Source organism: Ceratotherium simum, chromosome 29 (assembly GCF_057802395.1).
Source record: "Ceratotherium simum simum isolate JZ-2026a chromosome 29, ASM5780239v1, whole genome shotgun sequence".
NCBI lineage: Eukaryota > Metazoa > Chordata > Mammalia > Perissodactyla > Rhinocerotidae > Ceratotherium > Ceratotherium simum.
Genome location: NC_141928.1, coordinates 20466273 through 20486924, shown reverse-complemented (window position 1 = coordinate 20486924; position 20652 = coordinate 20466273). Strand labels below are relative to the sequence as shown.

Here is a 20652-nt window from a genome sequence, read left to right as displayed (position 1 = left end):
GGGAACTCTGCTTAATCTTAAGATATGTTAGGCAAAGCCCTCACTCTAATTATTTAGTAGGCTGTGTTAAAGAAGCAGGCAAGGTTCTCTCTGCGTCTTTAGAGCTCATCAAATTCCAATCCCTCTTTTAGCAGAAGTGAAAACTGATTCCACATCTTGGGAGGTGTGACTTTCCCAAGGTCTCACAGACAGACATCTAGATCTCTTTCTTTAATCTGACACATTTCTACTTTGCAATGTGCTGCTCAGACAGGCATTTGCTGAAGTGTTTTTTTTTCTTGGGAGTTAAAGAATGGGAATGGAGTGAAAGTGATGATGAGCATGTCCCAAATCCCTCCAAGATCCACTCCATATCTTCACATGCTGAGAATTTTTTCTGGATTCCTGGACACATACAGTCTAATCCTTGGTTGCTAAACTGCCCACTCATGGCTCTTGTATCTCCGTCTGCTGTGATCTTTTGAACACTTCTTTGTAAGAATTCAGTTAAATGATTATGCGAAGACACACTTCCAACCACTCACTTACTCTTAGCAGATAATGTTGATCAGTTGTGCCCTTGGTCTTTTTGAGACTGTAAGTTACGCAAGATATTGTCCAATACAGTCCTCTAAGCAGCTATCACATGTGGTAAACATTTCCAAAGCTGCTCACTGTGCCATCACAAAGAAAGATGGACCTCCATTAGACAGTGTTCTTTTTCAAAGCAAACTCATGCACACACAAAATGTAATTCTAGTATAGCGATGCATCTAGGGCTTTGACACATAGTAAGTACTGAACAATTATTTGTTGAATGAAAGACTGAAACAATTGAATAAATTGGTCTAACACTTGGTAAGTGTTAGATCAGTTTTCTCAAATAACAATTACTCTTCTAGAATATCTCCAATATAAAAGGGGTGTTACTGATCAGATGAACAGAGATTCAGACAGAGAGGTAACAACTGGATAAAGTTTTTGTTTGATGATTATAATAAAAGCAGAATAATACATAGACTTTTCAGTAGAAGAAAAATTAAAACATCAGACATTGAGTGGGGGTGGGGATCCTACAAAACTTCTCTTTACCTACTTGTCCATAAAATCAACAGGCTTTCTATGGATTTTTAATAGTGAGTAACCCCTAAAGCAGTCTCTAAAATGGGAGCACACATACACACATAATTTGGATCTTGCACATCTAACTGTTTTCTCCATAATTAAGAAAACACAAGGAAATGAAATTGTCCAGTGTTTTGTTCCTTTTTGTAAGGCTTTGAAATATATATGTTTATTATGTATATTGTAATGCGCTTAAATGAAAGTCTTGGCTTGTTATGGCTTGTTAGTGGAATTGACTGCTTTTCTCACATTGAGGTCAATACAGAAATTATGGTGTCCAGAAAAAAGAGAGTCGGGGGAAATAGGATTTTTGGAAAATGATGCTACTCCTTCTTTAATGCAATGATACTTATTCTCAAGTGTGGTCAAAAGCCAATGACTCATCTTTATAACAAAACTCACTAAGGAATCCCAGCTCACTCAAGAGTACACCGAAGACCTATGGCAATAACTGTCTGTTTTTCCCATCAGACGGCCTTTCCACAAATGGCTACACTGTTTCGTTTTGTCATTTTGAAATTAATTCCACTTAGAGAATTTTATCCTGGATTTTTAGAGGAGAGGAAGGAAAACATTTTAGGTAGAAGACCAATAATGGAAACGAAAGAGCAAGTGCTTATTTGAATGGTTCAGAAGAGAAACGGAGTGGGCCATTGTGCTGGAAGGAGCACTAAGCTTTGGAAAGTTGGCAATCTGGGTTCTAGTCCAGGTTCAACTCTCTCTTTTTTGGTAAGTCCTTTCTCTCCAAGGACCTCACTTTTTCCATCTGTAAAAATGAAGGGATTTTGTATAACCACTTTGGAACATTCTTTGGCAGCATTTCCTACAGCTGATTATATGCATACCCTAAGATCCAGCAATTCTACCGCTAACTATATACCAACAGAAACAAGTGAATATGGGCACCAAAAGATACACACAGGAGACTTCATAGAAGTATGACTTGTAATTATAAAAACTGGCAATATCCCAAGTATCCATCAATTCTAAAACGTGTTAGTCCTACAACAGAAGATTATAAAGCAGTGAAAAGGAATGTGCAAAACCACAGTGAATCTCATAATGTCAAGGAAATACGCCAGGCACAAAAGATTTCATGCTATATGATGCTATTTATGTACAGTTCAAAATTAGGCAAAACTAATTTACAATGAGAGAAATAGTTTGGGATTAGACAAATCTGTATTGAAATCTTGAATTCACAAAGTAATGGCTGTGGGGTTTTGGATAAGTTGCATTACCTCTCAAAGTCTCAGTTTCCCCATCTGACACATAAAACACTTAACACAATGCCTTTCATATAAAAAATACATGGAAAATGGTAGTTCTTCTATTAGTATACCAAACTCCGACATCCAGGATTCCTTTGAGGTATGTTATTCTAGAAAGAGAAAGGAATTCCTAAATCTACTTCTGTAGGTCTCCATCATGTCCCCTGTCACATACATATTGGTTTCTTCTTCCTTCTTACTTCTATCCCTCTTTCCATTCTCCTTGCCATTCATTTTTTCCCTTTTTTTATTACTTCCTCCCAATGTTCCCATCTTGGTTGCTTTTGATCTTTCTGTGACTCTCTGAGGCCCCCATGGATATAATCCCTTCCAAAACCCTTCCAAGATTAAAAGAAGTGGCTGGAATTTTCTCTTTATATCTCATACTCTCAATCTATCATTTTCCTGTTTTCCACGTGCATAGTCATGGACACCGCAAGCCACATTTGTGTGTACAAGTTATAATTTCATGTAGATTCATTCCTGGGTTCAAGGCACAGATGAGTTACAGCACAAATGTTCCACGGCATGTAAAGAAAGTAATGGTATCAATTCTACGGCTCATTTGACATGTTCTACTTGGGTTAAAGTACTGTAAATCCTTCACTCCTCAGTCAACCTGCTGTCTTGCCACCCCTCCCACCATGATAGTCCAAGTCTCCTTAATAAATGTTTCTCTTTTTTTCCTATTGGTCATGGGCACTGTCCTTCCCTGTTTCCTCCCTTGGAATACTTTGCTACATTTTCCATTCAGCAATCATTTTTTAAAAGTGTAAATCATATCCTATATCTTCTTTGTTTAATCCCTCCAACAACAGCCCGGTGGAATTGGAATAAATCCTAAATCATTGATATCACGTACAAAGTCACCCATGACCCTTCTCAGTACTCACCTACACGCATTCTCTCCCATTGCTGAAATGGCCTTATTTCTGTTTCTCACCTACATTATGGTTACACTCAACTCAGGGACTTTGCACATGACAAGTCCTCTATTAGAAAATTCTTCTCCCCGAAGATTTCATGGATAGCTCCTTGTAATCATTCAAGTCCAAGAATCACCTATTGAAAGAGGCCTTTCCCAAGACCAGACTAACTAGAGTGACATTTACCCCACCCCAAATTACTACCACATTACTTCATTGTATTTTCTTTATAGCAGTTTTTATTAACCTCATTTATCAGCCTTGCTTTTCTGTTGTGTTTATTTGATTATTGGAGTAAATGTTGGAGTGGAGGTCTTAATGTGGTTTATAGGTGATGCCAGTGGTATTGGTGGTACAGGGAGTAGCTATTCAGTAATGGTCTTCCTGTGGTCTGGGTTTTTATTACTCCTATTCATAGTTGAATTCAATAACTCTATGATCCAGCTAGAAGAATTGATGTGGGTAATAAAAGAAATGCGGCCTCAGACATCTTTCTCCCCTTATCTCTGATTCCGACATGACCACTTTCACTGGCTTCCATTCACTGGGTCAAGCCATTTTCCAGGCTTGATTTGAGAATGAGAACTTTACAAATTTCTCTCTCTTTTTTTACAGGCTTTAGTATAATCTGAGCAAAGAATTCTCTGAGAAAGAAAAATATTCTTAGTAGGTTTCTAGAATATTCACATGAGCATCAACAGCTGAGTTCCAGTTAATTAACTTCTCCCTTGCATGGTATGTCTTGGATAGAATAAAAACACATTTTTTGGTCTTTTCTATTTGTTTGTTTATTTGTGTTCTACTCCCAAAGAACCAAAGTACTGCCAATAACAGCATCAAGAGATGACAATTTGCTGCTATGTATTGTAGGAAATGCACAGAAGCACGGTGAGTGCTTAGTAAATGTATGCACCCCCAAATTTTGAACTTCCTTTAAAACATTCCAATGCTATGTTTATTGAATATTTATTCTGCAAACATATTCTCAGGAAGAGACTGCAGATGATAATTCCTCCAGACTCTCTTTCCCTCCATAAAAACAAGCATGGATTTAGAAAAAAACAGATTGGCATTGAGACATAGTATAAATATTTGGGAGTTTGATCTGAACTCAAGTCTTGGTTCAACACATAGTAGCTGTTTGCCATTGACAAATTATTTAACTTCTTTGAGCCGCAATTTCCTCAGTAGTACAATAAGACTCATAGCACCTGCTTTGCATTTTTTGCTCACTTCTTGGATGATGTAAATGAGTTTATTAAATCCTTGGGCATTCAATAAATGTCAGTGCTCTTCATCAACCACAAGATGCCACAATAATAGCCTTTACTTGGAATGTAGTCAAATGAAGGAGCTAGGTCTTTCTGTCGCCCCTCGAAGAACAAAATTGCCCTACACGAATGATTGCAGTTCTTCTGCTGTCACTCTAGAGAGTATGAATCTCAGCTGTACGAAGCCTGTGGTGTAAATGTGCACCCACTGAGGAGTAGGATGAGTTTGCAAACAATTATGCAAATATGGCCACATGCTTTTCTGCAGACCTAACCACAACATAAGTGCAGATTAATCAATGTGGACACTGTTGGCAAATGGAGCATTTCATTTTGTTCTTCCTGAGAAATAGGAATTAGTGTCTAATACTGAGACTCAATTCAGCTGTACAAGTCGGGTGGAGAGGAAGGCTGGCTGAATTATCTCTATCCTATTCGAGATAATTATCCCAAAAAGAATCTGAACAGTTAAGCATAGAAGAAAACTGCTGGGGTGATGGAGGGGAGGGTGGACCGGAGAACGTTTGCGAGTACATATTATTCCATGGTAAATATTAATAGAAATACCCATCCTATATTATATGTCAAAATCAGCTCCCTAGGCTGATTATCTTTTATTTCTTAGATTTCAGTGAAAGCATAAATCCTGCCCCGTATGTAGAAGGGGTAAAAGACTCTTCTACAAAACTGTGAATTTTTGTTCATCGATCAAGTAGAGTTGGAGAAAAAGGGGCCATTTATGTTTATATCCAAGCATATTATATATATATATATATATATATATCCAAATATATATATATCCAAATATAATATCCAAATATAATATCCAAATATATATATATCATACATATCATAAATATACATATCAGATATAATATCCAAACTATTGAGTGACCATGGAGAAGTCATTTGGTTTCTACGAGCCTAAGTTCTCTCATTGGTACAAGGGGAATAAATTATAGGAAAGTTGTCATTTAAGGGTAAAATATCCTAAAATTTAGGAGACTATTTTCATAACTATTATTACTATCAAAGGCATACTCACTTATTTGGATAAGAATTGGAATTCATAAATTCAGTTTTTCAACAAATTTTTATTGAGTACCTATTATGGATCAAGTTCAATTCTAGGCAATTGAGATAAATTATTGAACTAAAAATACAAAAATCACTGCTTCGTGGAGCTTGCAATCTAGCATAGGGGCACAGACAACAAATAAGTTATATGTATAATTTATCTGTACATATATATAATTTATTTATACACGCACACACACAAACCACATAGCGCAAATACTATAAGTTTGATGGAAAAAAAATTGAACAAAGTAAGATGTTCTGAGAAGGTGATAGTTAGGCCAAGACTTACATGAGTTGAGTCCCCTAAATATATAAACATATGAACTCAAAGACCAAGTGAATATCTGTGTTGAATATGTTAAATTCTTTGTGTCTTTGCTTTTCCATCTATCTAGTTACAGAACTTCTCAATTCCTTGAAGACAAGTAAACCTAATGTTTAAATTATGCTAGAGAAAATATGTAATATAGTTATTTCGGTATGGTTTAAACAGGAGGATAGTTTGAAAGAGAGCATTTATAACGAGGGAGATGCAAGACCTCTATCTGTGTTCTGATCTCTCTCTGGGTATAACTAGCTTGGAAACCTTGGGTGAGAACTAACCTGAACTTCTGTCTCTCATAAGCTTTTTTTTTTTTTCAAAGATCTCTATGAGGATCATTTGGGCATAGAATAATTGCACCATGAAACACACAAAAGTCCGATATGGATGCATAATGGTTTAAGATAAATTATGCATTTCTCAGTAGACTATAAGATAAATATTGTTTTATTTGCCTGACAAGATCTCGCATAATATAACCAGTCTGCATCTTTTCAATAAGTGTCTTATAAGTTTATTGTTACTAGTACAGAAGCTCTTCTACTAAAGAATTTTCAAATTATATGTGTTCGTAAGTTTTAAATAAAGCTGCCCACCATAAGAGAAGCCCATTGACTATATCCACCACAAGCAGATGAAACAGTCACATGAAATCATTTTAGACTCAACCATTCTTGTTTTTTTAGTTTATGTTATATGCCTTGTTTGAAATAGCATATTTTTACATCATTTTATGATGAAGAAAGCCAAAATGCAAACATCTTTGGATATATATTTTAAGAGAATTGACAAGAAACAATAAGATTTAGAATTAATACTGTCAACATCTCTAGTTCTATGAAACTTAACTTTACAAAGGTGTTTAGCAATATTTTGGACATGTTAATAAATGGACTTTTGTACACCTGCTTAGAATCTAGCCTTTTCTAAAATACTGATCTATGCTATTTTTTTCTCTCTCTTTTTTTTTTTTTTTTTTTTTTTTTTTTTGTGAGGGAGATCAGCCCTGAGCTAACAGCCGTGCTAATCCTCCTCTTTTTGCTGAGGAAGACCGGCTCTGAGCTAACATCTATTGCCAATCCTCCTCCTTTTTTCCCTTCCCCAAAGCCCCAGTGGAGAGTTGTATGTCATAGTTGCACATCCCTCCAGTTGCTGTATGTGGGATGCGGCCTTAGCATGGCCAGAGAAGTGGTGCATCCGTGCACGCCCGGGATCCGAACCCCAGGCTGCCAGTAGCGGAGCGCGCGCACTTAACCGCTAAGCCACCGGGCCAGCCCACATCGATGCTATTTTTATGATTATTGTGAAAATCATGGACATTCACAAATAGGTATTGTTTTTAGGTGTATGTAGCAGGCCGAATAATGGCTCCCCTGAGATGTCATGTCCTAATCCCCAGAACCTGTGAATGTTACCTCATATGGTAACAGAGATTTTATAGATGTGATGAAGTTAAGGATCTTGAGATGGAGAGATTATCCTGTATTACCTGGATGGGCTCTAAATGTAATCACAATGGTCCTTATAAGAGGGACACAGAAAGAAATTTGACCTCAGAGACAGAAGAGGAGAAAGGGATGTGATGATGAAGCAGAGAGATGCTAAGCTGCTGGCTTTGAAGCTGGAGGAAGGGGCTATGAGCCAAAGAATGCAAGAATTGAGGCTCTCAAGGTTGGAATAACCAAGGAAATGAATTGTCCCCTGAGAGCTTCCTAAAGGAACACAACCATGCTGACACCTTGGTGCTGAAACAATGAAACTGATTTCAGACTTCTGACCTCAAGAACTATAAAAGAATAAATGTGTGTTGTTTTAAGCCACCAAATCTGTGGTACTTGTAACAGCATTAATGGGAAAATACAAAGTGAAGTTCAAGTCATTGGCGATATCCCGCCCCTAGAGATGCAATTTATAAAGCCTACATAGGGCTAGATTCTGTTAAAGAAGATTCAGACTTACTGGACCCAGAATCTTGAGAGCCTCTGCTGCATCTTCAGTATATCAGAGGGCAGAAAATTTCTGTTCTGGAAGGAGATGAAACCAGATTAATATTTTGGCTCTACTCAGAATGGTACAACCTTTAAACTATTGCTTAACTTCTTATCTCCAAAAGGGAGCTAATAATAATATCTTTACCTCGCAAGGCTTAGGTCAAGATGAGATGAACTAACACATACTCAGCGCTTAGCATAGTTTTTGGCATATATTATGTACCATGAACATACTAACTGTTTTTGTTCTTGATCACAGCAAACCCTGAGCCAGGAGGCAGCAGTCTGTTAGAAAGACGAACATCTTCTCTAGACACAAGCTAGGTCACCACAAACACTAAATGTAAAACTCAAACTAAAAAGAAAAAGATGCTGACAATTTTAATAACATTTATTGGTGAGAAGCACCTGTCCAGATGACCCAATGATCCTTGTTTTTGCTTCTGCCCCTGTGTGTTACTATAATCTCTAATCCCATAAATGCCCATGCAGAGCCCAGGTGACCACACCTATGTTGAAGTGTGTTAGTCACTGTGGTGACAATTATCAGTCAGGGTCAGAGACCTGGGTTCTATCGCTGACTAGAATAATGACCATTAGAGAGTTATTTTTCCATTTTGTGCCTCAGTTTTCTTATATGTGAAATGGAGATGTAATGAACTTACCTATGTCAGTGGGCTATTTTAAAGGTTCAATTCTGTTTGAACACACCGAATTTAGGGATATAGGAAAACACAGTGGCTAAAACATAGTATCAGCTCAAAAGATGACAATTATGAACAATAATAATTGTTAGACACTGGGGATTTAAACTCAATTAAGATTCCTATGTTCTACTCAAAGATTTTATAAGTCCAGGTATTAAACTTTGAGTGCTTATAGTAAATAGATGGATTGATGGATAGATATAGATAGATAGATAGATAGATAGATAGATAGATAGATAGATAGAAAGAAATATAATGTGTACTATATAGATCATTTTAAGTTTTCTAGTAGCCACATTAAAAGAAAGCAAAAAGAAATTGGTGAAATAATTTTAATAATACATATTATTAACCCAATATATCTAAAATATTATCATTTCATCATGTCATTAGCATAAAAATATGAACGAAATATTTTGCATTCTTTTAAAAAATACTTTGTCTTTGAAATCCAGTGTGTCCTTGCCCCTAAGTAAGGTGACCAACCCATCTGGTTTCCCTGGGACTGTCAAGGTTTTAGCCTTGGCAGTCCCTCATCCTGGAAAACCCCTCAGTCTTGGGCGAACTGAGACAGTAGTTTACCCCGCCTTTACAGCACATCTTAATTTGAACACTAAACTGTCATCAGAAATAGCTGATCTATATTTAGATTCCATCAAATTCACAGTTGGAAAAGGAAATTCCCATATCGAAGTTCTTCCAAATGTACTTGAAAGATTTTTAATAATTGAATTGAGCATCCATTTTTAACTTTAAATTTGAATTAGTTAAAATTAAAATGTTAAGATGTCGTTCCTCAGTCTTAGTAGCTACATTTCAAATGTTCAAATAGTGGCTACTACATTGGGCAATATAGTTCTCTTGTTATAAAATTACACACTAAAGAGTCTATGCCTTCTGGAGGTTTATTCTCCTAGATTATTCAAGTGCCATCCCAGAACTGGGGATTTATGATTGTACTGTATATATTACTGAGTGTTACATTATTACACAGCACCCTGCAGAGATGTGACCACTGCTTTAAGGATATAATATTGTGCACTGCAATTTTATAAAGCATTGGCTTAAGAAACGTTTATTTGAAAAAATCTTTGGAAGGAAGAAAGGCAGAATAGCTGCAAAGCAGCAGTGAAGGTAAGCTACAGGGGAAGGAAATACAAAGTAAATAAGGCATGTGGATAGTCATTCACTCTATGGTGGAATTACGAGGACTAAGCCAAGAGCCAGGAGACCTGGCTCTGTGATGGGCATGCTAAAGACCAAAAGTTAGTCTTATTTTACTTCTGGCCTGATGTCCTGCATCTAGCAATATCTAGGGCTGAGCCTTCAGAGACCCACACTTACTCTGAACATGTGGATAAAAATGTTGCATTAATTATAACAACAATGATAACATAGTAATACATAGCTAAGGGTGAAACAAACAAACAAATTCTGAAGGATGAGAATTAAGAGACAGATGTAAGCCAAATGCATACACTTTCAAATTAACGCAATGGTGACTTAAAAAGGTAGCAGACAAGATATAAACAGAACTCTCTGTAGGGACAGGAAGTGTGGAGTTATGACTGTGGGACTTGAGAACTTTAACTCGATGCTATACATAAAGCCAAGGCCCTGAAAGATTGCAGGGTCTGGATAATAAGGAAAAAAAATTCTTTCTGCAAGCCCAACAAGTAGCAAGAAAGTTTATCTTCTGCCTATGCTCATGGAGGAAAAAAAAATACATCTACAGTGAGAAATGGAAAAACCTAGCACGTGCCATGAGTGCATGTCAGGTCAGAATTTTTGTTATTCACATGGAGTAGGGATCACAAGTGAGGAAAATAACGCAAAATACACTCTAAGACCATTGTAAACTCCATGGTTTTGGCAGAAACAAATGAAAGAAACCACACTGTGGAGACACGTCCAAAATCCAAGAGATATGTGCCTCCCACTGGCAGAGGGGATAGAGTGTGGGGCAACGACCACCACGAAAAATAAACACATAATCCAAAAAGAAAATTACTTGAGGAAATGACCTACCACATGGGAGATCAACAAGAATAACACAGCAGAAAATTAATACCCCAAGAAAGTGAAATTACAGAACATAAGAAAGAGGCTATCAAATAAATACATTTTAAATGATTAAAGAGGATATAGAAGGAAACAAACTAAAATGAAAGAACAAGAAATTACCAAAAATCAATAATTAGAATTAGAAAAAGATGGATTTTGTAAAGGAAAAAAATGTATATAATATTAAATTAAAAAAAAAATCAGTGTCTAGGCTAAATAGTAGATTAGTTATAGCTGAAGAGAGAGGTAAAGAACTGGAAAATAAAACAGGTGAAGTGACCTAGATTACAGGCACAGAGATATAAACAGATGTAAATGTAGACAAAAAGCGGTTAAGAGTCATGAAGCAGAAAATTAGAAATTTCAATATTTTTTATTGAGGAGATATTATTAACTGCTTAAAACAATATGTGGCACATAGAAGGTATTCTAGAAATATTTGCTGAAAGGATGAATGAACGAATAAAAGTTCCAGAAAGAGAAGACAGATAATGAATGGAAAAAAAGTGAAAATTAATACCTGTGAATTTTTCAGAATTGGAGAGATATGAGACATCACTTCAAAGAAATAGAGCAAGTATGAAAGAGGAAAAATCAAAATAAACATATACTTAGACACAACACAGTGAAACTGTAGACAGTAAAATCTGAAAAAGCAAAGGAAAAAATAATATTAAAAGCAAAAACAGAAATTAGATGTTCAGTAGACTTCTCAGCAACAACAGAGGCTAGAATGAAATAATAAATTCAACATGCCAAAGCAGAGTAATTTTAAGCTGATGATTCTATAAGACCTCAGTGTCAATCAATATTGATAGCAAATAGAATACATTTTCAGTAAAGACTGAAGACTCACAGATCATCACAAAAAATGTTGCTAAAGAATGTATTTCAGAAAGCAGCAAATTGAATCCAGCAGGAATTAGAGATGCACAAAAAGTAATGGCTAGTAAAGAAATTAGTAGACATGTTAGTAAATCTAAATAAACAGAAACAAAAGCAATAATAACTAAATTGAGGTTAGAAACAAGGTGGAAATAAAGTATTCCAAAACAGTAACGTGAAAGATTGGGGTGGTGATCCGAACAAGATAAAAATATTCTAGACTCTCTGAATTGTTTGGCAGGAGTTGGGAGATATTGATAAACTTTAGACTTTGTTGTTATATATGCATCCTAACATTTTAAAAGTAAACACTAAAAAATAGAAATGCTATGTGTGTGTATATGAATATGTGTGTGTATATGTAAATACATATACCTTCAAAACTAGTAGAGGAAATAAAAGAGAATGAACAAAATTTCATTAATCCAAATGAAGGTAGGAAAAGAGAAAAAAAAAAGGAAAAGCATATTAAATAGAGAACACATAGTAGAATGACAGATACAAACTCAAAAAGTCAGTAATCACCATTAACGTGACAATATTCATTTTACCTGATTAAAGACAGAAATTCTCAGATTAGAATGAAAAACAACAGATAATGTAGACAAGAGATTAAGGTAAAACAAAAAAATAGAGAAATATCAATAATGAAAAAATAGAATGAGATACACAAGACACAAAGAACCAAAGAAAAGCTGGAATAAGAAAACACGTTTTACACAGAAGGAGCTTTAAGACAAAAAGCACATTTAGGAATTAAAAGGTGCATTAAGTAACAATAAAATGACAATCCCCCAGGATGAGAATCCTGAATGTATATGCCCTTAACATCAAAACTTTAAAATATATTAAGTCATAATTAACATAATCATAAGGAGAGAATGATATATTCATAATTATAGTGGGAGATTTTAATTTATTTCTCTCAGAAGCTGGTAGACAAAGAAGTAAAAAGAATAAATAAGCATATGAAATGTCCTTAAAGAATGTTTCATAAACTAGGCCACACAAGAGTTCTAAGCAAATTCCAAAGATCTGACATCAAAAGACCACATTATGTGACCGCATTGTAAATGACATAGAAATCAGTAACCAAAAGGTAACTGAAGTCCCTCTCATACATTTGGGAGACTGAAATTAATTAAATTATTAGTTAAGAATGCCCAAGGGAAACCAAGGCATTTAGATGTGAACTACAATGACAACATGAGTTATTAAACCTTGTGTGATACGGCTAAAGCAGTGATCGGGGGAAATTTATAGCATTAATTAAGAAAAGAAGATTAAAAATACATGAGATACAAAGAACTCCTGACACTTATAACAACATGGAAGAACCTGGGGGACATTATACAAAGTGAAATTAGCCAGATACAGAAAGACAAATACTACATGATTTCACTTATATGTGGACTCTAAAATGGTCCAACTTATGAGAAGAAGAGAGTAGAATAGTGGTTGCTGGGGGCTGGGGGTTGGGGGAAATAGGAAGACGGTCAAAAAGTACAGACTTTCAGTTATAAGATGAATAAGTTCTGGGGATCTCGTGTACACCATGATAACTACGGTTAACGATACTGTACTGTATAACAATACTGTATTGTATACTTTGCCAAGAGGGTGGTTCTTAAGTGTTCTCACCATGAAAAAAAAAAGAAAATGGTAGTGAGGTGTGGTGATGGATATATTAATTAGCTTGACTGTGGTGATTATGTCACAGTACACATATAATATATCAAAACATCAATTTGTACTCTTTAAATATATGCAGTTTATGGGGCCGGCCCCATGGCTTAGTGGTTAAGTGCACGCGCTCCACTGCTGGCAGCCCGGGTTCGGATCCCGGGCGTGCACTGACGCACCGCTTCTCCGGCCATGCTGAGGCCGTGTCCCACATGCAGCAACTAGAAGGATGTGCAGCTATGACATACAACTATCTACTGGGGCTTTGGGGGAAAAAAACAAATAAATAAATATATGCAGTTTTTATTTGTCAATTATACCTCAATAAAACTGAAAAAAATAAGATATGCATTGAATTAAAAATTAGAAAAATAAAAAATGTAGAAAGAAGAAAATAAGAGCAAAGCATAAGAAAAATGAAAACAAAGGAGCATTTGATGTGATCTTATTATTGAAAGGACTAACACAATAGAACTAAACTGTCTCAAGAAGAAAGAGGAAAAAATAAATAAAACTCTAACCATTAAATGATGAATTTCAATCCTTATCTCACATCACACACAAAAAATGGCTTGAAAGAGATCATAGACCTAAATGTAAGAGCTAAAACTATAATACTTCTAGAAGAAAACCTAAGGAGACATCTTCATGACCTTGGATTGAGTAAAGTGTTCTTAGATATAACACCAGAAGCATAATTATTAATATTAATTAATAATACTGAATATTATTAATATTAATAATTAAAGAAAATTAATAAATTAGACTTCATCAAAATGAAAATATTTTTACTGAAAAAAGGATTATGAAAAGGCAAGTTACAGACTTCTAGAAAATATTTGCAATCTTATCTATGATAAAGGACTTTTAGAATATTAACTCATATACCTCCATAATAATAAGAAAATCCAATTAAAATGGGCAAAATATTTTAACAGACATTTTATCAAATAAGATAAACAAGTGGCCAATAAGCATGTGAGAAGATGCTCAGTGTTGTTAGTCGTTAGGGAAATACAAATGGAAACCGCAGTGAGATACCGCTTCACATCCACAACAAAGTCTATAATCAAAAAGATAGACAATAAGAAGTGGGGGTGAGGATGTGGAGAAACGGGAATCTTCCTATCCCAATCGCTATTCAAATTCCAGCTCCTATTGTTGGGAATGTAAAGTGGCGCACTTTGGAAATCAACATGGCGGGTTCTTAAAAAGTTAAACGTAATCTTACCGTATGACACAGCAATTCTACTCTATACCCAAAAGAAATAAAAACATTTGTGCCACAGACTTGCATGTGAATGTTCATGATTGCATTATTAATAACAGCCCAAACAAGGAAACAGTGGGAATGTCTATCAGCTGGTGAATGGATAAACAAAACATGATATATGTGTTATGGGATATTATTCAGGAATGAAAAGGAATGAACCATTGCTACATGCTATCAAATGGATAACCTCAAAAGCATTATACTGTGTGAAAAAAGCCAGAGGTGAAAGATCACATATTACACGTTCCATTTATATGCAATGTCTAGAAAGGGTGGGCCTACAGAGATACACGCAAAGGGATCTTTTTGAAGTGATTTAAATGTTCTAAATCCTCATTGTGGTCATGATTGCACGATTCCATAAATTTACTAATAATCTATAGTGCACTTAAAAACAGGTGAATTTTATGGTACGTAAATTATGCCTCAATAAGGCTGTTAAACAGTCACCAAATGCAAACCATAAGGGGAAAGATTAATAAATTTGGGTTTGCATTATTTATAAACAATATAAATTATTTGATATTCATTCAATTTCATATACATCAAAATGTAAAACTACTGTTTATAGCTCCCAGAGAACATACAATAATATGATGGCATTCTTGAGGATTCTCAGCTCCCATGTCCCTGACCTGGTGGAGGCAAAATGGCATAGTGGAAAGAAGATTTGGAATTACAGGTCTCAGCCATATCATTTAAAAACTGTGCTTGGGCCGGGCCCATGGCTTAGCAGTTAAGTGCACATGCTCCACTGCTGGCAGCCCCAGTTCGGATCCCGGGCGCGCACCAACACACCACTTCTCTGGCCATGCTGAGGCTGCGTCCCACATACAGCAACTAGAAGGATGTGCAGCTATGACATACAACTATCTACTGGGGCTTTGGGGGAAAATAAATAAATAAATAAATAAAATTATAAAAGCTGTGCAAGTTACTGATTATGGAGTCTCACATTTCCCACCTTTAAAATTGCCTAATACCATTTTGATAGTGAAGATTAAATGATGCAGTATATGGGATAAATATTTTGAAAACTGTAAAGTCTTGTATAAAATATAAATTGCAATTCCTAGTATAGTTAGGTAACTTCTATGTACCAGGGCTTCTTTTTAGACATTTTACATTGTATCTTATTAAATGCTCAAAAAATAAAAATAAAAACTATGATATAACTAATATCTCCATTTTACATTGAGGATAAAGAGTTACTGCTCAAGGTTACTAGACAATATATAGCATGGATTGGGTTTAGCTTGGATTATCTAGAGTTAGAGCACCAAGCTACCTTGATACTTTACAACACAACTAAGAAAAACAGGCACATTTTCCAAGCTTGAGGACTGGCTCTTAAGTGGAAACCTATCAAGAATGCACTGGTCACTTAAGGGATCCCAATTTAGGCTCAAAATGTCCATATCAAGGTGTCCTCCAAGTGCTCACCTACCTGGACGTTTCCACATGATTGTCCCACCAGCATATAGTACTCATCTAAGACTCATCTTTGTCCTCCCAAATCCACTCTTTTAAACCCTCCTCCCTGTTATTTTCCACTGTACGTTCAGGATCCCAAGTCCAGAGATTTGGACTCATCTCCGTAACTAACTAATCCCAAAGACCTATTGAGGCTTCATTTTAGATACTTTTAATTGTGGTTCCCTTCTCCTTTCCAATGTCAAAAAACCGGATGAAACCTTTGTCCCTTCAGACCCACAGCATCACAGCAGCTTCCAAATCATTCTCCCCACTTCAGTCTCTCCCTTAGCTCTATCCCTCTTTACGATTACACAGATATCCCCCAAAATGTCATGGTCTTCATGTAATTTTCTTGCCCATTGCATTTTAGTCTATCGAGATTAAAAGGAACTTTAAAGGCCACTTAGTATAATGCCCTTTCTGTAATACAGAAATTCCTAATTTCTAGAATTCTACAGTTTTGTGACTTAATCCTCTTTTCGCTAAGGTGGAATTGGTTGATAACCAGATAGCTGGTTCAGACAGGGAAAGGAGTGAATATGGAAGAGGACATCAAGCTCCTAAAAAGTGGGAAAAAGAGATACTATGCTTTTGTCCAAATGGTTCTGTAGACAGGGAAATTCCTCTCTCCTTGCACCCTCTTCACCTAGACAAGTCCTTCCTATCTTTCAGATCTCTGTTTAGCCTTCCCTTTCTCCAGGAAGAGTTCTCTTGTAGCCTAAAGCAGGCTCCTCTGACACAACGTCTCAGAGCTCTCTAATTTTCCTTCATAGCCCTGTGAAGTGAGTAACTGACTGATTGTTGTATCAATGTGAGCTCCTGCAGGGAGACTGTGTCTGTGCCACTCACCATTTTATCACCAATACCTACTGTAGTCCCTGAAACACAGTATGTATTCAATAAATACTCATTGAATTAATGGATAAATGAATGAATGAATAAATGAAGAGAAAAGGGCAGATTGATTTTGGTGATAACTTTGCCAAAAACCTTGGGAGCTCTCAATCAGTATATGCCTCCTCATACCATGCTAAAAGCTATGCAAACATTGTGTCTAGTTCTCAGAGCCATCCTGAGAGGGAGCAATTTATAGTCCTATTTTATAGGAGAGAAAACTGAGACTCATCGAGGCAAAACGGCTTGCCCAGATGCTGCACCATATATGAGACATACACATTAAGATGCAAACCATCAAAGTATACATCAAGAGCATAGATGAGCTGTCAAAAGCATTTCATCATAGAAAAAATGGTTTTCTGATCATCCCTAGGATGTTGCTGTGATGGGTATGACAAGATGGTGTTTTTAAGCTGAATGTCACTCTTATTTCACATTTCAAGGAATACTAGTATACCGTCCATCATTAGTACAGGGCCTATATGTCTGGCTTTGCCCCAGAAGGTCTTGGTTTACATCTTTGTCCTAGTGTAATTATTAGTAGCACTCCCTTTCACTCTCTAAAGCATTCCACTTTCATGATGGATTAGATGGCCGCTCTGCTTAATATACCTTTATCAAAACCTTGGAGGCATATCAGATACTCATAAAACACCCGAATAACATACGAAGTCAGGCATTAGAGTTTTTGTTCTCTCTTCCTCTCTGATCTCCTCTCTGCTCATCTCCTTTCTAGTCCCTCCTTCCCTCCTTATCTCTTCTTTCTGTCCTCTCTTCCCATTCTTCCTTGCTTTTGGATTTATAGAAACCTCCCTCCTTGCCCAGACAAGGAGGTGAACTCTAGGCTTCTTAGACCTTTCCATGGCCACAGGCAATAAGAGGAATCACACTAGTTTCAGAGCTCCATCTGCATCTTGAAGATTTCTGGGCTTGTTTCATTTCAGAGTCAATAAAATCCCAAATGGAGTTTTCACGGTCAAGATGGCGGCGTAGGCAGACTCTGAACTCACCTCCTCCCGTGGACACAGCCAATTTACAACTACTCGTGGAAAAATTACCCCTGAGACAGAACTGAAAACTGGATAAGAGGAACTCCTGCAACAACGGACAATCCTAACTGGGGTAGAAGAGGCAGAGACTCCCTTCTGGAGAGGAAAAACGCCACCTTCACAAGCCGCCAGCTTCACGGCCGCCGGGAGCAGCTCACAGGTACGCAGCCTCCCTGGAGGCACGGGGCCCTGAGCCGGGGAGCGCCCCCGCTGTGGGCATTTTGTGGACCCAGCACAATTGAGACCAGCAGCATAATATCTGACTTTGCCTGCTACTAAAGCATTGGGGAGTACCCCCAGAAAACCCGGTTCACAAAGAAACTAAAACTGGCTCTTAAAGGGCCCGCGCACAAACTCACCCGTTCCAGAAAGCATCCTAAAATCACCAGAAAGAAAGGTGCACGGTGCTTCGGTGACAAAAGACTCACCTAATAGGCCCTGAGTGCATCTCGGTGAGGGGTGAGACCTCTCCAGGGACTGGGACATTGGCGGCGGCCATTGTGGCCTGGTGTGAGCGTGCTGACACAGACGCCATTGGAGTTCTCTCTGAGACCTGCTAGCCCAGGGTCTGCTCCACCCGCTAGAGCACCGATTTAATCCAGCTCAGCCAGGGCAGGCAGCCCACCCTAGAGACTAGCCCCACCCAACAACAAGCCCTCAGGCAACGTTGGGCCTGCATAGATTGGTGACTGGATTCTCTGCAGCCTGGCAACTGAGCTGACTTGAGCGGGGCAGGGTGTGCACAAGGAGCGGGTGGAGAGTGTGGGGCGGTGGCAGAGTGTGTGGGGCTCCCGCCGTGGAGAGACTGGGTCCACTTGGGGAGGTCGGGGCGCTCACACGGGGCAGGACTGTGTTGACTGTGTGTGTGGACCTGTGGGTAACAGGGCTTGTCAGCTGCAGAAGACTTGTGCTTCTCAAAGACCCACATAGGAGGTTTGCTCCACCTTCCAAAACCTGAAACAATTGGGTGCTCCTGTGCCTGAGGCCAGCCCCACCCAGCTGCAATCCTCAGAGAGCTGACAAGAGACCTAATAGGCTAGAGGCTTACAGCAATTGTAAGGCCCTGAGCCTAACAACCTGCCACGCTGGGGGCCTACTCACTTAAAAGAAATACTGCAACACAAATGTGGTATTAGAACTTGCAGCCAACTGTGCTGGGGCTCCCCACAGCTGATAAAGAGACTGAAGGGCCCACAACAACTACAAGCAGCTGAGCATTACAACAGCTGGCCAGGAGCATAACTCAGCCTCCCTGGGCACCTACAGGGAGAGCAAACAGGCCACAGCAGAAGGATACACGTAGCCCACATAGGGGTCACCCCTGGAACATTGAGAACTGAGGGAAGCACACTGGAAGCCTCCTAAGCCATCACTTACATAAGGTCACCTATCCAAGAGCAGGAGACGTAGCTGACCTACCTAATACGTAGACACAAGCACAGGGAAAGAGGCAAAATGAGAAGGAAAAGGAATACATTCCAAGTAAGGGAACAGGACAAAACCCCAGAAAAGGAACTTAGTGAAACAGAAATGAGCAACCTACCCGACAGAGAGTTCAAACTAAGAGTGTTAAGGACGCTCACTGATCTGGGGAGAAGAATAGATGGACTCAGTGAGAATGTCAACAAAGAAATGGAAGATATAAAAAAGAACCAATCAGAAATGAAGAATACAATACTGGAAATGAAAAACTCATTAGAGGGACTCAAAAGCAGAGTAGAGGATACAGAAGAACGGATCTGTGAGCTGGAAGAAAGACTAGAAGAAATTACCCAAGGTGAACAGGTAAAAGAGAAAAGAATTAAAAAGAGTGAGGACAGTCTAAGGGACCTCTGGGACAACATCAAGCACACTAACATCCGTGTTATAGGTGTCCTGGAAGGAGAAGAGCGAGACAAGGGGGCAGAGAATCTATTTCAAGAAATAATAGATGAAAACTTCCCTAACCTAAGGAAGGAAACAGACATCCAGGTACAGGAGGCACAGAGAGCCCCAAACAAGATAAACCCAAAGAGGCCCACACCAAGACACATCATAATCAAAATGTCCAGAATTAAAGATAAAGAGAGAATCCTAAAAGCCGCAAGAGAATGTCAAGTTACATACAAAGGAAACCCCATTAGGCTATCAGCTGACTTCTCAGCAGAAACCTTACAGGTTAGAAGAGAATGGCACGATATATTTAAAGTGCTAAAAGGAAAAAACTTACAGCCAAGAATACTCTACCCAGCAAGGTTATCGTTCAAAATGGAAGGAGAGATCAAAATTTTCCCAGATAAGCAAAAATTAAAGGAGTTTGTCACCAAGAAACCAGTGCTACAAGAAATGTTAAAGGGACTGATTTAAGGGGAAAAGAGAAGACCACAAATAGGAAAAATTATCTATTTCCACGATTAGAACGTAATGGATACAAATGCACAAAAAAGAGGTTGGATATGATATCAAAAACATAAAAGGAGGGAGGAGGGTAGTTAAAGAGTACAGCTTTCAGACAGAGGTCAAACTAAAGTGACCATCAATTTTGTATAGAAGAAGTAAGGAACAGAGAAGGACTACTAAAACACTGAGGAAAAAAAAAAAAAAGTTAAAAAATGGCAGTAAGTACATACTTATCAATAGCTACTTTAAACGTCAATGGACTAAATGCTCCCAT

The 20652-nt window shown here is 37.7% G+C and overlaps 1 long non-coding RNA gene across 8 annotated transcripts in view; it reads right to left on the bottom strand.

Moving 5' to 3' along the window:
* The window catches only part of LOC147913222 (uncharacterized), a 426551-nt gene extending 408004 nt beyond the window's left edge, over positions 1-18547 (bottom strand). For 6 of the 8 annotated variants that reach the window (XR_015548942.1, XR_015548940.1, XR_015548937.1 and 3 more), the window contains exons 1-2: positions 18428-18547; positions 7934-7998 (exon numbers count right to left, since the gene is read on the bottom strand). This is a non-coding gene — a long non-coding RNA (uncharacterized LOC147913222). The remainder of the gene's footprint in view (positions 1-7933; positions 7999-18427) is intronic. The other 2 variants (XR_015548936.1, XR_015548935.1) reach the window with 1 other exon arrangement.
* Between the last annotated feature and the right edge of the window lie 2105 nt (positions 18548-20652).